This window comes from Peromyscus maniculatus, chromosome 10 (assembly GCF_049852395.1).
Source record: "Peromyscus maniculatus bairdii isolate BWxNUB_F1_BW_parent chromosome 10, HU_Pman_BW_mat_3.1, whole genome shotgun sequence".
NCBI classification, from domain to species: domain Eukaryota; kingdom Metazoa; phylum Chordata; class Mammalia; order Rodentia; family Cricetidae; genus Peromyscus; species Peromyscus maniculatus.
This window is the reverse complement of record NC_134861.1, coordinates 8,069,771-8,075,770: the sequence shown is the minus strand read 5'-3', so window position 1 is coordinate 8,075,770 and position 6,000 is coordinate 8,069,771.

Genomic DNA, 6,000 nt, shown 5'->3' with positions numbered 1-6,000 from the left:
GTCTGTCATTAGTGTCTTAACTTTTTTTAGATTTATTTTTCTTTACTGTATATTTTGCCTGCATGTAAATATGTGTACCACATGTATGTCTGATGCTCACGGAGGTCAGAAGACATCGGAACCCCTGGAACTGGAGTTAGGGATGGTTGTGTGTCACTATATGGTTGCTGGGAACTGAACCTGGGTCCTCTGGAACAACAAATGCTCTTAACTTCTGAGCCATATGCATGCAGGCAGGACACTCATACACAAATAAATTAAAATAGTCCATGGCACACACCTATATAGCTCTCAGGAGGCAGAGGCAAGAGGATTTCGAGTTTGAGGCCAGCCTGTCTCCAAAAATATAAACTAAGTTACGCTCCCTCCCTGGTGATGCTGCCGTTCTATGCAGTGGTTCTGTAGGCCGTGCGGCCTAGTGACTGGCGGTCTGTGTGCGTACGCTATGGCATTTGTGAGACAAGGAAATAACAGTGTATTTCAGAATCTGTCCCCATCACTGAGTGTGCATAGTTGGATACATATTTCCCAGGGTCTGAGTTAAATACTGTTTTATATATTTTGGAATGATGTTATAACGCTTATAAAAGTTTTGGCAATGTTTTGTTAGCTTTGAATATAGAGTCCATTACTGATTAAATCATGCTGTTTTGGCTTCTCAAGACAGGGTTTCTCTGTGTAGCCCTGGCTAGCCTCAAACTCAGAGATCCACCTGCCTCTGCTTCCTGAGTGCTGGGATTTTGCCACTATGCCTGGCAGAACATTTTTTTTTTTTTTTGAGATATTGTCTCATGTAGCCCAGGCTACTCTGTCTCACTACACAGCTGAAGATGACCTTGAACTCCTGTTTCCCCGTCTCCACCCCCAGCCCCGTGCTGGGGCTGCAGTCACAAAACACCACTCCTGATTCATGTGCTGCTGGGGTCATACCCAGGGCTCCAGGCATGCTATTTTGTATTGGGTCAACTTAAATACAAGCTTCTACGTGTAGACTGTTAGTCCTAATCACTGGAGGAGCCTGACTTCCTGGACAGTCAAAGCAGAGATATTGCTCTGTATATACTGGTCATTTTAAGCAGTATTTTTACCTGACTGTTTAAAGACACCCCAATAGCCCAAAGTGGCAGCCTAACATCTCCGTCAAGCGGAGCTGGAACTGACAGTATTGGCTGATAATTCATTATTTTGAAACATCATGTAGTCCAGGCTGGCCCCCATCTCCCTGTCATTGCCTCACCGAGTGCTGGGATGCCAGGCTCTGTCTGGCATCGGAATGTGAACAGACTGCCTGAGTTCTGGTGTCTTCAGGTAGCATGGACCTTGGTGTTCATTGTGGCCTCCCTGCCAGCACTTCCTCCTCTGCCTTATGCTTCTTGAGTGGGGAGTGCCTGGCAGCTGTCCCCCAGGGCTGTGTGTCCCAGAAGCCTTCATGGGGAGGATCAGATTAGGAGTTTCCCACGTGTACTGAAGAGCTGGGAGCCCAGGTCTAGAAGGGCAGAAGGTTCTGACAGAATATTGCTGCAACCTTGTCTGGTCCAATCCCTTGCAGTCTGGAGAAGATAAAGTCACCGCCTTCACCTCTGTGTCTCCCTGCAGACGGCCCAGACATCCTCTCCAGCGAGAGGGCTCTCCCCCGCCCCTCCCTGCCTGCCTGCCGTGCGGGGCTCCCTGGCAGCCTGTCATTACTGCATTATGGCAGGATCCCGAGGCTGCAGTTCCAGCCCTGTAGGGAGAAAGCTCCTTCAGCCATCAGCGTGGTGCAGGGCCGTGCTAGCAAATTATGGGACCGTTTATCAGCACAGCAAGGTCTCTTATTTGGCTCAGAGAGGAACCCCGCTGGTTGCTCTCCTGTTCTCACTGGATGCAGGTTTCTCACTGGAGTGGTGACCCCAGAATAGCACCTTGCCTGCTGCTGCCAGGGAGACTTCAGGGCCGCCTGTGAACCCTGAGGTGGGAGCCACAAAACCCGGAGGAAACCCCAGCCTACACTTATCAGCTCTGCCTAGCCATAGCACTGCCCTCACCCCCTGGGCAGGGTTGTCTGTCACTTCTGTAAAAGTGATTGACGTGATACCTCTAGGGGCCTGAGGCAGATGAAAATGGGAAACAAAAAATACTCCGCAGCCACGAGAGGGCTCAGTGGGTAGACACTTGCTGTTAAATCCAATCCCAGGACCCACGAGGTACTGACTCCCACAAGTTGTTCTCTGACCTCTACCCCAGCACCTCAGCACGTGCATGCCACCCCCCAGTAAACATTTGTAATAAAAAATTTAAATATTCCAAGACACTAATAAAAATTTAAATGCCAGGCAGTGGTGGCGCGCGCCTTTAATCCCAGCACTCAGGCAGGCAGATCTCTGTGAGTTTGGGGCCAGCCTGGTCTACAGAGTGTTGAAAAACCTAAATAAATAAGGTATTCCAATTTCTCAGGAAATTGTGGTATGGGCATGTAACATCAGGAACGGCATGAAGAAACAATGTTTTTGTTTTTAGACAGGCTCTTCCTGTACTCCAGGGTGCCCTTGAACTCAAGAAAATCCTCCCACCTCACCTCCCAAGTGCTGAGATAGCAGGTGTGTGCCATCATTGGCATCTGGAATCTTCTTTATCACCAGCCTTGGGGCACTGGGGACAAGTCTTGTCCTAGCAGAGGGACTTAAGGCCCTTCTTGACTTGGCCCAATAAGCCCGGGGTCCCACACCTGCTCAGCCCCTCACCAGCCATTCCAACCTCGGCAAGTGGTTTCACTTTTTGGTGCTGTCAATGGGACTTTCAAGGGCTTTATAGAGATTAATGATGCCTAAAGGCCCTGAGCCTAGGACCCAGACATGTGGTCGGTCACTCCAGGGTGCTGGCTTTCTCTGAATAGTGCCTTCTGGAGGGCTGAGGCAGGAGGAAGCAGAGAAAAGGACCAGGGTGACGCAGAGGAAGTCACAGCCCAGAGGCACCAGGCCTACCCACTGCCCCGTGTGGGCCCCATCCCACCCCCTGCACCTGGAGCTTAATGACCTTGCATCTGGCCTATTTGTCCTCAGTGTTTGCCCAGTGCCAGCTGCAGAGCCCACGAAATGATAGATAGCCTGGCTTGAGCTGCCCGGGAAGGACGTTATTGTGCCACATTAATACTCTCCACTTGGGTCAATAATTTACTGGAGGTTCAGGATGGACCTGAGGCTCTGGATGGGCCACGATCGCCTCTGCATATGGATCTATCCCTCTCCAAGGCACCCAGGTTGAAAGACTCTTGCAGCAGACACTAGAGAGAGGTGGCAGTGACCTAATTTTCTCTTATCAGGCATAAGGGAGTAGTCCCCACAGAGCCTTGCCCATTTCCAATATTAATAATGTAATTCGCCACCTCCACCCCCCCCCCCCCATTGAGGAGGAAGGGGCAGCCTTTGATCTGAAGGAATTAAGTCAGTAAACAAAAGCAAGAGCGGCTGTGGTGTCTTGTGACAGGTACCTGCTGTGCCTTTACCCCAGACCAGAGTTAGGTTCTAGCCTGGGTCGGCACAGCCGGGCTCCAAGTTTCTCTGTATCCCCAGCTGAGTCCAAGTGACACCCCTCTAGAGCTCCTGGCCCTCACCTATGGGAGCCTAGCATCGCTCGGCGCCACATCTCCACTCTTTCCTCTCTGGAGGTCCTGAGTGAGTGAGTAGTTTTCGTGGAGAGAGGTGCCCTGGGAAGCCCGCAGGAAAAGCTTGAATGCCCTGGGCTGTGTGGCTTAGTCCAGGCCTGAGGGTCTCCAGGCTGGGAGGAGAGATTGACAGAGAAAGCCCCAGGGAGCTGCTGCGGGCAGGGCTCTGCTCCCTCCAGCTCGCTGCTTTAGCTGTGTAGACTTGAGGAAGGAAGTCCTGTCTCCTGTCTGGGCTCCTGAGCCTCGGCTGTGCAAGGTCGTGTTCGCACAAGAACTCTGGGATCCCCTAAGTTTCAGTTTCACAGCCTGGCTTTCCTCAGCTCTGTCAAAAGAGGGTCACCATTGGGGGAAATAAAAGAACGATGGAGATGGACTAGACCCAGCCAGCCTGGCCTGTGGTAAGAATACTCACCTCACCCCGTTTTCTCTCCTAGCCCTACATTCTCTTGGCACAGCTTGGGAAGGGGCCTTAGAGGCCCCCAGATTAATGGAGACAGAAGGTTGGCATGGCCACTGCAGACTTTCCCAGTGCTCTGCCTCTGGAGTCCCTGACAGGTCCTTCCTGTCAGTCAGGATGGAGGATGGGGTGGCAGGCGCTGAGTCCTCAGCCTGCCCTGCTATGACAGTTGCCCTGCTTTGAAATCCACGGGGGACCACGCCCGATCCCTCCCCGCCCTCCCTCCTCCCTGCCTTCAGCTCCCAGGCTGAGATCCCCAGTTCCCTAGGCTGAATCTATTAAGTCCTTCATATTAACCAGCGAAGGGGGAAACAACCCTCTTTCATCTTAAGCGAGTGAATTTGCATTAACACCTGGGGAGTTCTGTTTGCCTTGAGAAAGCCCATTGCTATTCTGGGCTGCACACACCAGCAAGGAGTTAGTTGCAGCATTCTATTCTTTTATTAATACGGCTTTTCTCTCCTCCCTCTTCTTTTCCCAAGGAAGGGGAAGAGTGGCAGGGGATTCCAGGGCTCCCCTCTCCACGTGGGGATGCCAAGAACGAGGGGCCCGGAGCAGCTCCCAATGGAACTGCGTTTTCCTGGGGAAAACAGCTGCATGCTGCTGTCTCTCTGGGATCTTGGTGCAACTTTACCAACAACCTTCAGTGGGCCTTGCTGTGGCCGGTTCACGCATAGTTGGGGCCCAGCCCCTTAAGGACCAAATTTAGAAGGGAAAGGAAGAGAGTTGGGATGGGGGATACCAGGAGGTAGGAACTGCCTACCACTAACTCAGGGAGGGTGCTCACTGGCTCCATGTGGAAATCACAGCTTTCTTGGGGGACCTGGCTGGCTGCCACATGTCAGTCCCAAGGCCACTGCTCCTGGCTCCTCTGGGAGAAACCCAGGCATGCGCATAGGAAATGTTGGGTCTGGGACAGGTATGAGTTGGGCTGAACTTTGCAGATTTTAGACCTGGAGACTGGGTTTCCGGAAGAAGAGAAAAAGGGGTACAGGTACCAGTGAATGCCTCCCCTCTGCTTTTATCTGAGATGGGTGGTCTTGTGCCCCCAAATCTTCAGGGAGCCCCATTTTCCCCTGCAGCCTTCCTATCCAGGATAGGCCAATGAGCCATGAAGAAACAACGCGACTTCCAGAGCAAACGCCCACCTCAGGAGGCTGCTTTGAGATATACCGAGTAGGGGCTGGATGGAAGGCTGGGGCCCACAAGGACCATGTGAGGATGCTCTGGCCCATATTGCTGTTTGGCCTCTCAGCTACATCCCTTTCCAACAGGAGTCACTTCTGAGCCCACTACAGGCTCTTCCTGGGGCCACATTAGATCAGGGAGCCTTGGTTGTGAGCCAAGGCCTGCTGCAGCGAGAGTGCATTAAGTGAAGCTGGCTGCTGTGTGGTTATAGCTGTGTGTACTGTGTGCGTGTCCTGGATCAGTCATCGAGGGTGACAGCTCAAGACCGAGCATGGGCCCAGAGAGCTCTGCATGGTTCTACTTCCCACTCAGAAGCCCAGGGCAGCTGGGCCCCCCTTTTGGAACCTCTGCAAGGCAAACAAAGGGGTAAATCCGGCCAGCCAAGAAGCAGCCTGGAGTTCGCGTTGTGGGGGGTCAGAATCGGGACCCGCAGTTACAAGCGTCCCCGAGTTGGTGACAGAACTACAGCCTGGAGGGTGCAGCCGTCCTGGAAGCCACAGGGACGGGGACCCTGGTCCTGCATCAGCATTCCCAGGGCATCCTCAGCCCCTCTGGCAGCCGGCCCACCCCCATCTGCAGCTGGGCCATTGCCAGGACTGTCTGCTGCTCTCCAGTGACATTTACCAGCTGAGAAGTGGCCATCGAGACGTGAAATCAGTGTGGCCCGGAGCTAACTCACTTCATTAGAGTCTCCCTGCTCCACTAGCTGGACAGC